General features: G+C 38.8%; 1 protein-coding gene across 4 annotated transcripts in view; it reads left to right on the forward strand.

Annotated features, from left to right (window-relative positions):
* LOC140229440 (dixin-like) overlaps positions 1-21,095 on the forward strand; it is a 236,782-nt gene that overhangs the window by 157,895 nt on the left and 57,792 nt on the right. The gene's annotated exons all lie outside the window — the stretch shown is intronic.

The following is a 21,095-nucleotide window of genomic DNA, read 5'->3' on the forward strand; positions in this document are numbered from 1 at the left end:
GCATGACAGACTCATTGAGTGATTGTTCTGTCTTCAGCCAGCAGTCAGTGAAAAGTCAGTGACATTATTATAGGTCATGGTCTAATGAGATGTAATAGACACACCTCCTTCATTCATAGTGATGACTCATCCTGGAGCTGAGAGGAGGATAGGCATGAACAGATCAGACAGCTTTCTGGGACAGCGTTTTGTCATGTCCAATTCAACCAATTGATGTGTTTCAAGTTTTCCTCACACTAATCTATTGCATCCTTAATTTTCCTTTTGCCTGGAGATCAATAGCCTGTAGTATCAGGCATACATTGCTTGTCACATAAACAAACTGAACATTATGATGCTAGTCAAACCTAGCAACCACTGAAGAGAAATGAAAAGATAGATTTGTGTTGCCACTCACTTGACTGTGGCTCTACACAGCTAGTCACACAGGTATCCCTTGCCACATCTGTCTGTGCTGCTTTCTCTCTTTTCCACAAAACGTACAATGTCCCTGCTAGAGGTAAGTGCTCATTCATTCTTCTTGCCACCTCGCCTCTCTTGACATACTTTAAACACCTGACTACAGTGTTAGTTTGGGGTCTGCTACATGAGACCAAACAAGGCCTAGCCCACAATATAATACATAGCCTGGCTTCTTGGCCTAGGATGAGATTTTATAGAAAGATTCTATTGGTATTTAAGAGCCTTACTATGGTCTACAGTGAACAATTGACATATAAAGTGCTATCTATGAGACTGCATGCATTTCAATATCCATGTTACTTCACTTGATAGTACCTGGTAAAGTCTCGTACAAACATCATTTAAGATGATTTTAGCAATAATGCATAGGCCTATAGATTAAAAAATATCACATGCAGATGATAGCCGCATTTACACCTACTAACATCACGATATTTTGGTTCCACCGTTTACACTTGCGCAAAAGTTTGCGAAGTTTGAGCTTCACGAAACATCACGATTTTTTGGTCGGTAGTGCGCATGTGTAATTTACCTCTTTTCAACACGGTAGCTGAGTGGAAGCACGCGCTTTTCTGTTCGTTTTCACTGCAGTGCAGTATATTTTGTTTACAGCTAGCTGGTTGGAACGTTGAGCCAGGGCTTTTTATCATCAGTACAATGCACACATAAATTTGCGTTTCTCTCGAGTGTAAACTTACGGTAAAACTACATAGCTTGCTATATAGATCACATATGTAGTAGGTGTGTAAAACTTCATCTAAGTATGAGAAAGCTGATGAAAGCGGCATTCAGGAGGATCATGAAATTTCACCAATATTATGACGAAAGTGAGAAGCAGGCTCGTTTTTTTAGGACTGGTATTTTATCAGGCGACAGCAAGAACTCACCATTGTTTTACCGACACTTGTTACGTACTCCTGTATTCCACAAACAATGTACATAATACCGAGAGAAGTATGGGAACTCCCAAAATCAACGCATTTCTGGGAGAACATTATTTTGTTAAGTCATCATGGGGTAATGATACGTGGTTGTAGAACTTCAGGTCTGCTACTAGTTTTCATGTACTACACCCTGTTGTTTCATCAGGGTGAGGGAGGTGAGAGATCACGAGCCGATCAAGGATCGGCCGTTTAGACCTGTACAGCATGTACCGTGTACCAGTACTCTGGCCAATGACCGACGTACTCTCTACACGTCCCAAAGAGGGATCGGAAGCGCGCGTAAACTCGCGGTGCAATCCGATACCGAAAGTCATGTGATGAAAAATCGTGATATTTCTGCAGCTGGGGTTTACACTCGCTAACTTCGCCTCAAACATTGCGATGTTTCAAAAAAATGCACTCCTGCTGGCGATTTTTCTGGCGATGTTTCGAGGGCGTTTGGATGTAGTTGCTTAGCAACTTGCACCCAAACGTCGCAATTTTTCCAAGCAAGTGTAAATGGGCCTCATGTGATAGATTTCTTGGATCTGTCTTATCCACCTGGTGGTTGAGACTATAATCATAAATCCAGGAGCACTTCAGAGATTCAAGTACATGAAAATATAAAATAGTGTAACTTTACAGAGAATATAGTGATGCTGAGCAATGATTAGGTGCTCTAGAAGCCTTGCAATATTTTGTGCAAAGGTGATAGTAGAAACTTTAAATGAAGCAAGCACATCACCAGAGTCTCTGAATTCATGGATATTTTACCTCAGAATGCTGATAACCAGCTATGTCATCCCCTTGTATAAACTCATGAATGCATTTTAATACTTTGAAGTCAGTGTACACGCATGGTGGATAAGCTTCAGACAAGCTTTTTGGTTTTCAGGAACAACCTTTTATGTCTGTGAGGTAGGCCTAGATTAAATGGAATATATTGGTAAACCAGTTTATTGATTGATATCATACTTGTTTTTCGTTTGGATAAGGCAACCATATGCTTTTCCATTTTTTGTGTTTTTTTACAAAGCAGGCTGCATTTCTCTTTTTAACCTACTGATACAAAAAAAAAAAACGGAAAAAAAACACCTCCACACTAAATCTGATAATCGGATGAACGTATAGAAACCTTTCAGGAAAGGAATTTAAGTGGGCTGTTGATATTACAATGCACCTTTTCCCATACCTGTGTTGATAGTGTTTACATGCTTTTACTGTGTTGAGCTGAGAGTGCTAATTAATCCTTAATATTGTGACCTTGTTGAGAGAGCTGATTTAGTGACACCCTTCAATAAAAAATAAAAGCAAAGCATATTGATGTATAGACAAATGAAGAGCATACTCGTGTATAAAGTAAGCGGTAGATTTTCCCTCCTAAATACAAGTAGCTTTTGTGCATTCATAGCAAAGTGTTTATTCTTTACACTTCATTGAAACTAACATAAAACCAAGCCTTGATGCATGATTGAGTTTGAAGAAGCTGCCTCTATCTGTGCATACCTGTAAATTCCCATCAAAATGAGCATATGGTCACACTCGTCTGGATGACTGTCTGAAAACAAGTCCTTTGTCGTGGTAAAGGGCTCATAACTCATGTAGGATAAGTTGACTGAACCCATCATACTACTCATCTATGTGTGGTTGGAATCAATTTTCACTCCTTGCATTGGACAGCTGCTGTTGTGTTGAGTTACACTTCAATTACACCTGAACTTGGGATGTTGTGCCATGCATACAGCAGCAGTCTGGTTGGTTAGATACTGTAGCAGATGGAAGCATGCAGAGGCATAGAAAATGAGATTCACAGTTGGTCGCTGACGCAGGCAGGCAGAAGCTGAGAGAGAGAAAGAGAGAGGCATGGAAGAGTGGAAAGGAAAGCACAGCATATCTCCTCACGAGTTTATGGTACCATCGGTAGGATCTGTCCTATCTGGTCGCCTGTGAGTAGAGATTGTAATATCATGTACAAAATTATATCAATTTCATCTTAGAATTCCTCTGGATGGATATTGCCAAAATGTGATGGTGATGTTTGTGATGACCGTCATCTTGTATTCAAATGGATGCTGGAAATGGCCGCATGGCATCAAGATGTTAATTTGACCAACTGCCTCCACTCCTGTGTGCATGGGTTTCCCCTGCTCCATCATGCCAGCTGTTCGCATGAACCTCCCACTGACAGTGTTTGTATGCACTGTATCAGAGCATCTGTGATTTTGTGAATTCTATTGTGTATACATCCACATTGCTCTAAAGGATCTCTGTCAATATTGGAAAGGTAGACAGGCAGATTTAGCAGGAATTCCAACACGTGAATCAGATTAGTTTGATTGGATTGAGTGGACATACACAATTGAGACGTTACTTCAGCCGTACAGTCAAAACGGATGGACAAATACATGCGCATCTCAGGAGGATTTTTGTCCGAGAGTAAGAAGATTTTGCATTTGATTGAGTGTATTTCATTGTGACCTCATCGTATGCTTCATATATTTGTCAAAATAGTGAAGGACTAGTGATATGAAGAGCAGATATATTGGATGCGACTGTGTATTAAACTGACTTGTTTTACCGCAAGTGGAAGAGGAGGTTTTGCTTCAGTGATATTCACTGAAGTTCATGGACACAATGCAGAATTCTGTGTCACTGACTTTGTGTTAAAGTCTGCTCTGTTTGAGAACGGGGAAGGAGATGCATTGTATTTTACATCCTGTAACCACAAGAACCTGTCTTCTATAGCCTGATATAGGGATCTCTATGTGTTTCTACTTCACTCTGATTTTTTATGCTATAGATCATGTTATGGATCATCCTGGTTGATTTGTGCACAATTTGGAAGGAAGTCATTTGATTGAACTGTGAGAGAACAAGAACACAACATGTATGGAGCCGTATTGACCTACATCCTATGTGTGGGATCTGTTTACCCAACTCGTTTAATGTAATGTGATGTCTTCATCACAAGAAAAGTTTAGTTTGACGGAGGCTTGGAGAAGCAGCATTCATGGTCTTTGACGATAAGGATCATATAAAGACCAGTGTTATTTTGTTTGTGTTGTTCATATGTTCTATTCTTGCACGACATCTTCCTTGTGGAAATATTTTTCGTGTGTACAGTATAAACCTTCACTGTAAAATGTAGACTGTTCATTTTTATGTCTGATAGACAGTCATGTGTCATCTACAACGGGATTCTTTAGCTAGCATGCTGTTAATGGAAAGCGTACAAAGAAAGACATGTGAGAGAAGAATGGAAATGTTATGCTTTCCCTGAATAGTTTGTGCCTCGATTGCTGTGGACAACCTAGACTGGGACACTTTTATGTCATGGTAAAGACATGTACTAACATTGGTTGTTGAGCTCAGTTGTGACTGAGAAGTCATATGCTGCATGTTGGGCATATCTGAACATATCATTGTACATTTGGCCTTCTGCCACAACGGATGCCATCACTTTTAAAGCAGAACTCAGTGAAGTCAGCATTGCAAGCATTAGTGTGACTAGTTTGAACTGAAACTCTGTCATTAGAGAGTGATTGTTGAATATGACAGAAATGTTTGCTGAATACCATGTGTCAGGTGGTGAGTCTACCTGCAATCTGCGGCTTGGACCACCACGTTCCATCTCCAACCGCACTGCCCAATTACTGGCCCTATTGCGGGACCTACTTCTCAAGCGTTGGGAAGTCATTTATGCATGGCAGCTGTATCAGCAGGTAAGACTTTGACCAGAGACTGTATTCAGGTTTATGTCTGATTTTTGTTCAAGTCCTTACTCTAAGAAATAACATACCTTGTCTGAATAAGAGGAATTTTCTCATGCCTGTGGCTCACCTAGTATCCATGAATCTGCATTTTTTGTTTTGCAATGAGCAGTCAAAATAAAATTCTACAAAAGCAAAGACACAGTTGGATATCACAAACCCCAAGGTGTTGAATATAACCAAGGAGGTTTTATACATGGAGTAACAACAGTTTTATTCCCTTTGATCTCATGTTTGATGCCGCCACTAAGAAATATTTGAAGTATGTGCTAAACTGGAGCTACCTTACAGATAGGAAGACAATTGATTAGTGTCTCATTGAATAATCACCAGCCACTTTCAAAGGAAGATATGTCCTTGTGATGGTAATAACTTTTCGCTACCCCTTCTTAATAAAAGGTAGGTGGTACAGACACGAGGATGCGCGAACAGAAATTGAGCAAAAAATGCTGAAATAAAGCTGAAAATTACTCGACTGGGCATATGTGGGCACTATTCTGATATATCTATCAATAAAGAATTATACTTGAAGATTATTCCATATTACTCTTAATTGGGGAAATCAAGCTGAAAAGTGATAAAACCAGCTTTCCAGGATGGTACAGTTTTAAACATTTTCACATGATACAGCTCTGATTTACACTTTTGTGCAAATTTCTGGACGGAATTGACTTTTGTTTTACATGCTTTATCATTAAGTGAAATTTCATTTCATTTAATGAATAAATAGGCAAAATATGGCCAACATTATGATAACGTTCAAAATAAATCTTCAGATTGCTCAGCAAGACGGCGGCGCCAAACATCGATTATCAAAGGCACAAGTGCACCTGTGGAATTCTTTTGTACATCAATAGAAATCTGACAAGTGTTTGAATAATTACAGCCAGTTGGAACTCCATGTATAAAATCTCCTTAATATAACAGCACACACTGTACATAGACTATGGTTTGGTTTTTAACTTTTCTGATAATTGTTGTTTGTTATGCATTATAAACAAAATAGGCAAAATATCAAATGTCTATTCATTAAAAAAGTAAGCCTGTCTGTGTGTTTGAGATTCCAGCTGTGGTAATATTTATGCTACGGTACTAGTGAAAAGCATGACATTACAACCATTACAACATTTGGGTGACAGTTGCCTGACAACTGTGCTAAAATCCTATAACATTGTCATAATAGTCACAGACATAAGTGATTTTATAACTATGTTAGCTCTTAGCTCGGCAGTGAATGCTCACCACTGAAGTGGTGCAGTTTTGTCAACTATCCTAGACCCTGTTTACAGTGTGGGGCTGGGCCGAGCCACGGCTGAGCCCAGCATCAATTGCAAGGCCGAGCCCTGCAGTTTTGTCCGTTTACACCTTTCAATATTTTGTCGTAGTGGCGCTCTGCTTGTAAACAAACGCAATTTGGTATAGTCTGGTTTTCAGACTCTTTGCCAACTGAATTCTGTGGCGACAAAGTCTCAGTTCGGGCAAAGGCCTTTGCTGAAGGAAAAATCCTTTGCAGGACAAAACCACCTTAAACTATACTAGTTTTCGACGTTGAGGGGGTTAATATCCTGAATAGCGAAATAGTACAGGCAGAGGGTTTGGAAGCCAGACTAAAATTGGCCGCGCATTTGGCCCAGTTTGCGTTTACACTGAGAAAAAGTGGTGCTCGGCCGCGGCTCGGCCGCGGCCGAGACCACCTCTAGAGCGAGACCAAATGCGTGGCCAATTTTGACCCCGCATTTGGCCTTTTGCGCATTTACACCGAAATGAAGGCGGGCTCAGCCGCGGCCGAGCCTCGCACTGTAAACGGGGTCTTATACTCCTGGTGACCACAAGGAAAACATGCAGCTGGTCAGCCAAACTATTACTACATCAAAATCAGACACAGACACTTTGAATTTTTCATATTATAAATCTCATTGCTAGTGGAGAGTGCACGATGAATGAGCCTGCGTGGTTGAAAGAGCATTTTCCTCTGTCATCAATGATGGTACAGTATGAACTTTATTTCTGATTCAAATATGATGAACCATAGTCTGAATTAAGTGAATGTAAGAAATATTGCTGTTCTTCAGATTTAGAAACTGTCCACATTGAGACAAATTTGTGAGATTATTCTTAAAACACAATTATGATATTTCTGACTTGTGGAATCATGTAGTGGAATCATATTCCATAGGTTTTTCAGAATATTCACCTAGCTATCCTTATAAGGAATCCACATAGCATGTCAGACAAGAGTATAATATTAAGTACGGTAAGATCTTTATTGATTTCTGTATGCTTTTCAGTGCCTTTCCCTAGGCAGGCTCTTAATCCTACCAGATAAGGTATGCAGATAACTGCATGTTATATTCAGCTATTTTGTCCATTGGAGTACATCAACCTAATTGAGTTACTGATCTTCTGGTTCTAGGAAGTAAGTTATGCTGTAGAAGTGTGTTATCAACTACAACTGCATATTCAAATCATACTATAGCTTGCACACCACGTGGTATGTGTTACTGAAATCAAGTCATGAATTTCTGAGATACAGCGCAGATTGTGTGGAAGGGGTGACTGTGAGTGGGACACAGTGCTTCCAAAAGGTGAAAATCTTTTGTCCATGTAGTCTGACATTTTTCTTCACCTTTATTCAGTTCCTGGTATTTCAAAGGAGTGTTGTGGCACATCTTCTTTCACTAAGATATACAGTGCAAATTTATTTTCAAAAGCTGGTTCGTAATGCCAGACTGAGCAAGCTATTTAAGGGCTTTTGCATGACATGTGGCTTGATAAAATCACGTCTTGTGTACATTTAATATGATTACCCTTTCTTTCAAAGAAACTCAACAAAATTTTAACATACAAAATGTCTGATAGTGGATTATATGGTAAGAATTATTTGCTTACACCATGTACTCAAATAATTAAGCTTTGAGACATGTTCAAGTACATATTATTGCCTTGCTTAATGAATGTTCTATTGATGGACTCTTCTGAAGTGGCTACTTAGCGAGGAAATTATATATATGTCTTAATTAACCTGTTGGAGACAGACTGATTTTCATATTATAACACACATTCCCCATTCACCCCAGGCCAAGACTACTTGAGACTAGTCTTCAAAGGGTTTAGGGTAGTGTCTGCCTTCACGTGGTAGTCAAAGCATTGACTGAAAGTGCAATGACTAGCCGCATTTACACCTACTAACATCGCGATTTTTAAAATCGCGATATTTTGGTACCACCGTTTACACTTGCGCAAAAGCATGTGAAGTTTGAGCTTCATGAAACATCGCGATTTCTTGGTCGGTAGTGCGCATGTGTAATTGACCTCTTTTCAACACGGTAGCTGAGTGGAAGCGCGCACTATTCTGTTCGTTTTCACTGCGGTGCAATATATTTTGTTCACAGCTAGCTGGTTGGAACGTTGAGCCAGGGCTTTTTATCAGTACAATGCACACATAAATTGTGTTTCTCAAGTGTTTACTTACGGTAAAACACATACGTAGTAGGTGTGTAAAACTTCATCTAAGTATGGAAAAGTTGATAAAAGCAGCATTCAGGAGGATCATGAAATTTCGCCGAAATGACGAAAGTGAGAAGTAGGACTTGGAAGTTTGGACTGGTATTTTATCAGGCGACAGCAAGAACTCGCCATTGTTTAACCGACACTTGTTACGTACTCCTGTATTCACAAACAACATATACCGAGAGCAGTATGGGTACTCCCACAATCAACGCATTTCTGGGAGAACATTATTTTGTTAAGTCATCATGGGGTGATGATATGTGGTTGGAAAACTTCAGGTTTGCTACTAGTTTTCACATACTAGTTTCATCAGGGAGAGGGAGGTGAGAGACCACGAGCCGATCAAGGATCGGCCGTTTAGTGTACACTGTACCGTGTTCTACTAGTACTCTGGCCATTGACAGAAGTACTCTCTACACGTTCCAAAGAGGGATCGGGAGCGCGCGTAAACTCCTGGTGCACTCCGATACCGAAAGTCACGTGATGACAAATCGCGATATTTCTGCAGCTTGGGTTTACACTCGCTAACTTCGCCTCAAACATCACGATGTTTCAAAAAATCGCACTCCGGCTGGCGATTTTTCTGGCGATGTTTCGAGGGCATTTGGGTGTAGTTGCTTAGCAACATGCACCCAAATGCCGCGATTTTAGAAAAATCACGATTTTTCCAAGCAAGTGTAAATGGGCCTACTGTCAAAGGTATAACATATAGATGTGTTGCTGCAGAGAGTTTTATATGCCTTCATGAGACAGCTTAAGACTGAAGCAAACTTCATTTTCTGATTCACCGGAAGGCCACTGATAAGTGAATGTAATCATCTAAAGATACAGCAAATAAAATTCACTGAAATTTAGATTGTATCATCAGATTTCCTGGATTGAATGGCCATCTGTGTAATATTTCTTAATTTTCCAGAATTGGTCAATGTATACCAATAACAGCTGTGTCACTTGTTTCTGTATTGTTTTGTTTTTGGGAACAAATATTCATTGCTGTATTCTGAAAGTTGGTGTTGATTGAATAAGTGGTGAGAGCGAAGGCCCTCTGGCATGGCCTTTAGCTTTTGTGTGTAAAGTCCATCGCAGACAGACAACAACTCTTTCTACAATCTGTAAAACATTGTACAGTGTACTTGTAGATTCTACTAGAACTAGTGCCTTGATTCTAGTTGTATAATTCGTAGTGTGTGAATTATTTTTATTATTATTATTATTACTATTATTTATAGTGCGCTTTTCCCACAAGGCCCAAAACGCTTACAATCAATTCAAAGCATGTACGACAGTATGTGTAATTGGATAAATGTTACAGCTAGGAATTCTGTCGCAGCTGGCTGTAGGGACCACTGCCATCATTGATGTGCAACATGACATTTATGTAATCAGTAAAGGCAATTTCAATTAGTTTTATTTGGTGTAGAGGTCTACAGTATATGAAACACAGACTACCTACTGGTTAAATGCTTGCGTTTACATCCCAGGGCCATGGCCAAGTGCTGCATTGTTCACAATACAATCACTGTGCAATACTAGTAGCACCTGATGATCACGATATGTGAACTTGCTAGCGCAATCGCGATTGGCCAAGTTAGATTTAATTTTAGTTTATTTCAGGGTATAAAGAACAGATATAGACTGCTTTTATTCAGGGCATGGTTGATATCATTGTCCCACGGGATCTCAACTCCATGCTACGTATGACCCTTGGAGCAAGCTCCTTTGGTCATAGCATGGAGTTGAGATCCCTTGGGGCAATAATATCAACCATGCACCAAAAAACAGTTCTATTATATACTGTATACGCCATATATTTCGCAAGTCTAAATTTTCGCGAATCGGGAATTCCCGACGATTTTGCGAGTGGTTAAATTCGCGATCGTGGAGTCCTGTACTGAACGGAAAAGTGAACACGCGTACGGCACATTCATATCGGGATCAGAGTCAATATTTTCGTGTGTCTTTAATTTCGCGAATAGCACCTGACTTGCGAAATTCGCGAAAATAAAAACCTTGCGAAATATTCGGCGTATACAGTAGATGATGACTGGCGGGGGAGGGAACATACCGAATGTTCCACCCGAAGGATTTGAAATGCTATTGAGAGAGGTTATAAGTCCCGAGACGAAGTCGAGGGACTTATAGCCTCCCAAAATAGCATTTCACACCCTGAGGATGGAACGTTTGGTACATGTTCCCGACAACAAAAATCATCATCTGTTATATTATATGGATTAATTAGTCAAATACCATCATTAATCGGTCATCTGCTTTTCACATTGTGTGGAATAGGCAAATTCATCCTATCGATTGCGTGAAAAATATGATCATTCAATCGTTTGGTACCGTTTGTCATTTGTTACGTGAAAATGTTTTCCCATGGGAGAACATTACAAAAATGTTCTGCCCATGGGCGAACATAACCAATGTGCCCCCATCACGTGACTGTGTTTAGCCAATCACTAACCGGTATTTGACTAACCCATTTAATATAACAGTATATTGATACTGCACTATAAACAATAATGATCATCAACCATTCTCTTGTCTTATTGATATTTTCTGTAAAGAGAGGATTACCTGCAAAAAAACAACAAAATATACTCCCTACATTGTACATGTATGGATAAAGAAAATTATTGAATGCATTATATTCTATGTTGCAGTGCTCCTTGTAGTCTGAGGCTGTTCCCACATGGATTGAGAATTATGTGATTGCAATGCTGAATTACAATTACGTGTACAATTACAACTTGAATTACTGTCCCTTACACATAACCGAGGAAGGCTTCACGGATTCTGCGGTTTTGAATTTCAGAGAGAGGAGAGGAGGTATGGCTTCATTCCAAGTCCTCATCAGTCACTCTTGAGAGGGAAGTAGCATGCACTTTGACTGCAGTGTGAGCATTTGAGGAGCACAGTTTTTCTGTGGTTGAAAGGTCACAGTAAACCCTGCCCTCAGAACAAGATTTGGAGGTCAATCTGACTGTTTCGTTCTGTAATTCTGGAAAATTGTGATCGGAAAACACCTGGACCGCATTTGAATCATGATTGGCATTACAATTTACATCACCCTCCCCAATTCCAGATTGCATGTATACACATGGCCAAAATGCATAATTTGAATCATGATTCTAGTTGTGCATCATTAGAATCAGGATTTACATTTATACACATTACACTCTCTGTACGTGTGAAAACAGCCTGAGTTATCAAAGCTTCACTGAAGTCATTTCTTTCTGTTGTGTTGACTGTGTGGCCAATTTACAGAACATGTAAAATGCAATTTCTGCCATTTAGGCTATTTGGTGCTACCAAGAACCTTAATTGCTACTTAACCCGTTGAGGACGAGTCCCGAGTATTCTCGGGCAGGTGTCTATGGGAAATGCGTGTTGTAGCAAAATCAAACTATCCTCACTGGGTTAATAGTGATCATGCCTTGATCTCGTATCTGCACACTGTTGTATGGTATACAATGGCATGATGCAAGTGTGACATTTCATCAGCCTAGAGTCTAGAATGTAGCAGAAGTAAATAACATTCAAATCTACAGTAAGCTAAACTAAAATCTCACAGCCATGTAATGACAGGCCAACATAATAATAATAATAGTGCGACTCTTATAAAGCGCACATTTCTACCTAAAAAAGATACTCAAGGCACTATAGAACAGAGTACATATTGTGTCACGTTACAACAGTATCACAGAAAATAAGACAATAAACCAACAAACAATAGGCCTATATACGTACACATACTTTACATACAGGTATACAATACGTCGCCGGTCACACGAACCGACGAATCACTCGATTTTGGGTCAAATTTTCGATTTTGAGATTTTCAATCATTTCGATAGTAGACATTCCATACTACATGTTCTGAAATTCTCAGTGTGTAATTCAGTGTAATTTTTACGTAGTTATCACTTTTTTAGAAGCATGTAATTCCATTTGTGAAAATTATTTGTTTTCCCCATAGACGCGTGTGTTAAACAATCAGGCGATTCGACGGTTCGGTGACCGCGCGTACTAGAAAACTAGTACGCGCGGTCACCGAACCGACGAATCAGTACGCATTGACTTGCGTGTAGTTTTTGAGATTCAACAGTTCATTGACCGCGCGTGCAGTGCGCGTACTATGTAATACATGCGTTGACAATAACAACGCTCAATGTACATGTACATAATGGACACACATGGAAAATGACAACGTTCTTTGCAGACCGAAAATACATGCATGCAGCTCTTTGACGATTTCCCGCTTATTTGTTAACAATACAATTCGATAAAAACTTCACAAGTTAGAGCAAGAATTGAAGTCTGATGTACTACAAAAATAATTGGAAATTATAGACATGAAAGTGTAGCAACCGTAAGTCAACAATGGGTTAACTTCAAACGCGATTTTCTCGAATTGTCATTCTTACGCAAACCTGTCAAGGGATTCGTCGGTTCGTGTGACCGGCGACGAATATTATCTGAGATGTGTAGTTGGCAGGTGAAGGATTGGTTTGTGTAGTGTGCAATTGCTTTGTGTAGCTAGTGTGTACAGACAATGTACTGTACATCCATCCGTGGGTCTGGGATGCAGAATCAATGGCATGCCATCTGCCGTCATGGTTTTGTTTCCTCCAGCAGGCTAGACCACACCCAGCAACCATTGATCCAACCTGCATCGTGTATCCCATTCATTTACTACAGGATGAGTCATGAAATTGATGACTTGTGATGAAGCAGCCCCTGATAAATGATGGTCTCCATCTCTTTGGACAGTTTTGTAGGGAAGGAACAAGCTACGTATACCGCAGTCTGAACTACGTTGTGATTGGTATTACCTACTCACGTAGAATAGATTGAGGCTTCCAGAGCTCTCCCTCCATCAAATTGTTCTAGTACATAGAAGTGCAATGTCAAAAAGTCACATTTGTCATGCTGAAAACTTGATATAATACATGGTTATTCAAGTATTTTTTTTTTTTAATCTCATGTAATGTGATAGGTCAACCTTTCACAAAATTTTTGCAATGAGTATTGAGATGCTGTTGATATAAAGGAGGCAATTACTCATAGACCAGTACCCACTTGCATTTTTACACTAAATTAGATATAAAAAAGACAAAAATGTAAATATTGATTTTACAGACAAAGGCAGTTTTACATATATGTGAATGCAGAATATTACATATCATATAAAATGTATTTTGATAGCATTTAGGGATACATGTTGACAGACAGTTGTGCACTACACAAATGTTGTGATAACTACAAACCCCAGTAGAACTATTAAAATGTGTCTTACAAAATGTACCATCATAAACAGAGATGTGACTGGCAGCAAGTTGAAAACCTATTATCGGAACTTTATGCTGTTCTTTCTATCCGTTAGTATTTCATTCCAACCTCTGATTAACAATAGAAAATATACTGCCATGGCCATCACTCATATGTCACACTTACAGTGTATATGTAGTTGGCTGTTAAAATGATTTGTGGGAAACTTCAGATCAGCTCACCTGGCTTGCAGGCTAGCTACAGGCTGTAGCTTTTTTATTCTCCCATTAGCCGCATTTACACGTACTAAGAGCGCAATTTTTAAAATCGCGATATTTTGGTTCCACCGTTTACACTTGCGCAAAAGCGTGCAAAGTTTGAGCTTCACGAAACATTGCGATTTTTTGGTCAGTAGTGCGCATGAGTAATTTACCTCTCTTCAACACGGTAGACGAGTGGAAGCACGGGCTATTCGTATTCACTGCAGTGCAGTCTGTTTTGCTCACAGCTAGCTAGCTGGTTGCAATGTTGAGCCACGGCTTTTTAATTTTATCAGTCCAATGCACACATAAATTTGTGTTTCTCGAGAGTGTAAACTTATGGTAAACTATATAGCTTGTTATATTAGATCACATATGTAGCAGGTGTATTAAACTTCAGCTTACTATGGGAAAGTTGATGAAAGCAGCAATCAGGAGGATCATGAAATTTTGCCGATATGACGAAAGTGAGAAGTAGGTTCGTTTTTTAGGACTGGTATTTCATCAGGCGACAGCAAGAACTCACCATTGTTTTACTGACACTTGTTACGTACTCCTGTATTCCACAAAATCAATGTGTACCGAAAGCAGTATGGGCACTCCCAAAATCAAAGCATTTCTGGGAGAACATTATTTTGTTAAGTCGTTATGGGGTGATGATATGTGGTTGGAGAACTTCAGGTTTGTTACTAGTTTTCATATACAATAAAGTTTCATCAGAGAGGTGAGAGACCACGAGCAGAGGATCGGCCGTTTACCTGTACAGCATGTACCCTGTACTCTGGTCAGCAGCCGACGTACTCTCTACATGTTCCAAAAACAGAGGGATCGGGAGCGCGCGTAAACTCCCGGTGCAATCTGATGCCGAAAGTCACGTGATGAAAAATCGCAATATTTCTGCAGCTTGGATTTACACTTGCTAAACTTCGCCTCAAACATCGCGATGTTTAAAAAAATCACACTCCGGCTGGCGATTTTTCTGGCGATGTTTCGAGGGCGTTTGGGTGTAGTTGCTTTGCAACTTGCACCCAAATGTCGCGATTTTAGAAAAATCGTGATTTTTCCAAACAAGTGTATTCAATGGGCCTAATGAAAGCACTCTTCAGTAAAATGAGTAGGCATTTAATAGTCTGCACACTGCAAAAGTAAGATAAATGATGAGGTTAAAAATGAATTCTTGAATATGTCAAATGACAGCAGTTCATGATATTATTATGTTCATCTTGTCAAGTAAAAGAAGTTTCATCTTTCTTTGACTAGTACTAGTAGTTTGAATAAACTCTGCTGAGGTTACTGCTGACACATGCCAAGTACTTGCACATTATGTATAGATGGAGTCCAGTAAATTTATATGAATGCTGTATATACAAATGTACATCTGTTCTTCGTTGTCATAGTATAAACCTTTCTGGAGAAATTTCTCATATGTACAGGTAGATGAAAAAAAAATGTGGTCATTTTAATCTTAGGAACATAGTCTTAAAATGAAAAATGTTTGCCTTACAATGAAAATGTGAGTGTCCACTTTTGTTGTTTAAGTGCTTTTTGAATTGTTTGGTATGCTGAGTTGTGTTTCATATAATCAGAGATATAATTTATTAAATTCCTGTGTAGTACAGATGATGCAGCGCACACACAATTTGACCTCTAACTCTGTACAATATTTGTCATACAGATTAAAAACATTATTTCCATTTCTCTTATTTCTGAGGAAAAAACCTCATGAACACATTTTTGTAGTTGCCTGATTGACTCTTATACTCAAGTAAACTATGTAAGCCATATACCCAAAATTGTCTATTTAGGATGATTATCAAATTGTTTGGTATTGTATGTCTTTGTGTGTTTTGTCCATTGAATGCTGTGATACTGACTACCAAGGATGTAGACCAAATCAAGTTTTGCATGTCACCTCAAAGAGTTCACATGGGATGACATCTTGACAGTCCAAAAGCTAACCATTTTTACTTGTTTGATTGAAATGTCACTGATTTGTGGTCTTTCTCTGCCTCTGTGGATTTCCCTGTACCAATCTACTGGAAACTGGTTTGAAACAAGAAGCGTCAGTCAGGTTTATAGTAAATATGCAGTTATATATATGCAGTTATATCTGCACTATATATTTTCTCCAAGCAGGTGTGACCCAGTAAAAACACATTAGTGCAAGTAAAATACCTCAAAGAATGTATGCCTTGAACTTCATGGTTCAGAATTGACCGCGATAACGCTTTGTCCCAACAAATATTCCGGCAATGGTAAATAAATCTTTGTTAAGAGCAGTTAAAGTGGGGAACTATTTCCTGATCAATGGTAGAGCTTAATGGGGCAGAGATTTGGTATTATTCCCACCCTCTCTCTAAGCTATCAGGGGGGTAAGAGGTACCCCTCACAGGGCTGTTAACTCTTTTCAAACTTCCAATCCTTTTGTAGCCCAACTTTTTTCCCCTTTGAATTGCTCTAAGGTGTTCTCCCATGTATTTGCAAATACATGTATTCTTGTGTGACCAAGACCTTCTGTTGATAGTCTCTAGAATTAGACCGGGTTTGTGAAAGAGACAGAATAAAGGGATATACAGTTACGCCTACTCTGTATGCACATCAGCTCAGAACACATAGAGTGATAGATATAAATGAGGGAGACCATTCTCAGAAAGACTGTCACTCCTTGCTGAGAAAAAAAAAAAGAAATCAGGTATTGTAAAAGAGGAAATATTTGTGGATTTTGCACAACTAGAAGCTAGCACAAAAATAAAAGCAGGCAATTATTTTTCATGCATATACTCCAGTTACCAATGTCCTGAATCTGCGGAATTAAAATTATGTGAAGTTCATCTTACCCAGCTGACTAGGTTAAAAAAAAAATTAGAGTGATGGCTTACAATGTCAGTGTCCACTAATTCCTCCAGTGTATTATTGACAGGATTATGAATGTACATAAGTAGACCTGCCAAGTCTTTCTGTCTCTTAAGCAGGCTCCCTTAGGAAAAGAAAACGACCTTCAGAATGTCCTGACAAGGGAATATAAAAATCTTCCTGATTTTGAAATCATTTTTGCCTAATTAATATGAATGTAAAGCACACAATCTCCCTGAAAGTTCTTCAGAATCTCATGACTTACATGTTCCGTATTTGGCTGCACTGTGAATGCCCTGTGTCATGTATCTTGTGCCTGGAAGATTGACAAAACATGTACTGGTGTGGAGATGAATGTGTCTTGATCTTTCCCAGACTTGGTTGTTTGTTTTTGTTTTGTTTCTCTTCAATGGCTCTGTGTAAAACTGAAACTAGAACTCTTGTACAGTTTCTTCATTACAATTTTGTGTTTGTGTTTTCTCTTTGTTACCATGTCTGTAAATTTGTGTGTTTTTTTTTACTAAAATTGTATTTTGTATGTGTTGCAAGGCTCCTTTGAAGAGCAGTTCCATGTAAGCTACCCTGTTGAAAGAAAATGGAATGAATAAATAGATAAATAAGCACATGCAAGGCCCATGTATTACTTACACACCTCGCATGCATTGGTGTCATTCTTTCAGGCACACTAGGATGTACTAACATAGTGTATATTTTTACACATTTCAAACATACATGTAAGTATTAATCCCAGCCACAGACACTTAAAACAATATTTGTGAAGTCTGAGGGGGATCACCAAGGTATCAAATAGCCTCTGAGATTGAACAGTTGGGATCCTGCCGTGAGAACTGAGGTAGACCTCATCAAAATGTCACCTCAGTATGCCATGGGTTTGAAAGAACCTTTCTTCCCAACTTGACCCAGTATTATTCTCAGTAGACATGCATAATAGAAATTACACCCCATGTTTCTATGATAATTTGCTGGCAGTCATTTTTCTCAGTCTTTGTAGACTGTTCAACAAGGTGATAGATAATACTGCACTTCATTGTCAGCTAGTATCAGTAGCCCTTTTTTTTTTAATGTAAAGATCATGAGACAAGCATGTACGAGATGTATTTATATGGCTCACTGATGCCTAGAATTATGACCCATGTCAAGCACGAGATGAGATTAACATCCAATTAAAGTGAAACTGAACATATAAAGTGACCCTGTGACTGAAGGAGCCTGTAAGTCTCCTTCACAAAGCCTCTTCTATCTCAATGTCTCCAGGTGACTCAAACAGACATACAAGCTACTCCAGAGAAAACTTGCGTTGTCCAGTCAACGTAACGGAGTTGATGATTTGATCATCAAATTAGACATATTCTGATACCAAATGTCATTAGCTGAAATATGGTGGTGAGAATGGCCGGTAACATGCGACAGGAGGCATTAACAACTCTTCTATGCTTTTACTGCTCCAGGGCATCATATTGTGTGTGATTTCATTGTTTGCCTGATTGTGATGCACTTGAACCTCTGCAGTTAAGAGCAAGGTATTTGGTAAATTGGTCTAATCTCTTTAGTTATTCGACTGCAAGCTGACCAAGATCATATTGGTGATTTCATTAGCTGATGAATGGAGCTGTATGGGTCTGTTTTGTGTACGGTGTAGACTAGGCATGCCTGGCTAGTGCGCTGCTGAGTAACTCTTGATAGTGTGCACTGTGCATCAAAAGGCATGACAGGAATAACCGTCCAGGAGTGTAGACAGTTGCAGTGGATCAATATATTTGTAATATATCTTGTACTTTACTGACCTGAGATTATTGTAACATTGTCTTGTCTTTTGTTCTAGAGATCAAGGCATGTTTTTTTCTTCACACTTACCATTGGATGGTGGCCAGGCATTTGTGTGCATTTTGTTCCTCAGTTGAAAATGAAAGGAGAGTGCTGTCTTGGAGTGCAGGTTGTGTGCATAACTTCTTATGAATGCTGTTTGATTACATTCTACTACCGGTGGAGCATTTAGCACATGTCTCTGTGAAGTCGGCACAAAAGAGAAAATTCTCTTGAACTGAGAGAACTTCCCGTCATCACCTATGGATGCAGCAAGGCATTGGTGAAGTAGGACTTCTGTGAGTCTCAAAGTCAAATAACACTGCAATTCAACAAATAGACTCATGTCTCATGAATGGCAGGTATGACTGGGACTGATATATGAAATTCTGCATGAATATTATTGTGAAAGCATCGTGTGCTTGGCTACGAGTTGTTTCTTTCATGCAGCAGCCATTGCTGGAGCTTGGAATCAACATTTTATGATAACAAACATCAACAGTCTTTGAGTTTATCATTCATGTTGCACAGAGACCCACTGCTGCCAATCCAAGTGATAAGCTGCCTACATTTGATGGCCAAAATCAACCCATTTGTGACTTTTCAGGAGATAACTGTTGTCTTTGCTTTCAATCAGCAGTGTCCATGATATTGTTGGATGAGTTTTCCTCCTTACAAGGTGGCTGAGAATGATTCGTGCATCACACTGATTGACAGCTAGGGCTGCGGCATGCCTGACACAACCACCATCAACAGCTTGAAGTGGATACATAATATGTGACATTTTCAGATCTTTCCTGTTAATTTCTGTTCAGCTGTTTTTGTGAACTGCTCTTATCAAATATTATTGCTGAAGACTCACCTTTTGTTGAAACAATTTTAACATCAAACTTAATTTCATTGAAAACCAAACAATGCTTAATATGTATTATGCATCTTGGAAGGTGATATCAGTTTTTTACAATTGGTTGTAGATGTTGCCATAAATGAGATGGTATGATGGTTTCAATATTGGATCTGTAACTCTTAAATGGATTCAAACAAATGGGATTTTATCTTTAAAACAGAGAACAGCCATATTTCAATATTTGCACACTTCAAAATAAATACAGTAATCATATATCAAGGACTGAATGCTAATTTTTGAGGATTCAAAGTTGCTATGGTTACCTGCATACCAGGATGCCAGACATCGATATCTGGAGACTTGTCAAGTTAAATTCCTGGATTGTGTCAAAGGTGATGAATAGCTTGCTTTGCTATCATATTTTTTTTTCTCACTAGGTAATATTTACACTTGTTTTCGTGTATTTGTATGTTTTGTTAGTGAAAGGGCATAATGGGCAAGTTAACTCTTGCATTCTAATTTTTGACTGTATGTGACTGTAATGTCTTGTAATCTGTTGGCACTGGTTATGATTTAATTAATATTTGCATTAATCTTGAGAGTTTATCTCTGCTCTTTTTTTCTTTTTTTTTTGTACAGAGATATCAGATCTGACCTTTTCAATGTCATTTTTAAATCTGATTGGATTGTATTTGGGGGCACATCAAAGGACCAATTTAATTGACTTCCACAATGCTGGACTTGGACCAGTCTTTCATTTGTGTTCATGCCCAAGAAGGGGAAAATCCTCATCGGGACATTTCATAATTCATTTATCTATCAGTTTTGTACAAAATACATGACTCTTACATTGATTTGAAAAAATCAATTTCATTCATAGATCGAGGTCACAATTGTGAACTTTGTTTTACTGTTTCCCTATATCATTCTGTATTTTTTTTTTTTGTCATTGTTATGATTCCAAAGCCATAAGTATGGCTTTTATGACTAGTACAACAAGACAGTTATGTTTGCTTTTTTCATCCAACCATGTTACTTTGATAATTTGAAGATTAACTGAAAATAGGAAATGTATTGCAGCAGCCAGTTGGCTTTTGTCTGTGCTAAATAATACCTTGTGCAAAGTCAATATATTTTCTGTAATGTGACCCTGCAACATATAAACAGAACACAACAGCATACATACTTAAATCATATTGTCTAGGGAAGTGGGATGGGAAAAACATGCATTATTTGAAATCCTATATCATGAGATGAAAAATGTTGCTATTGTAATAGTACATTTCTCAGAATATTATCCCTCTTGAGGAATTTTCTGAAGTACATCTTAGCTATACTTGTTTTGAATGAAAAATGTCTTTTTCTTATGTAATTG

This window comes from Diadema setosum, chromosome 6, assembly GCF_964275005.1.
Source record: "Diadema setosum chromosome 6, eeDiaSeto1, whole genome shotgun sequence".
In the NCBI taxonomy this organism is placed as follows: Eukaryota; Metazoa; Echinodermata; class Echinoidea; order Diadematoida; family Diadematidae; genus Diadema; species Diadema setosum.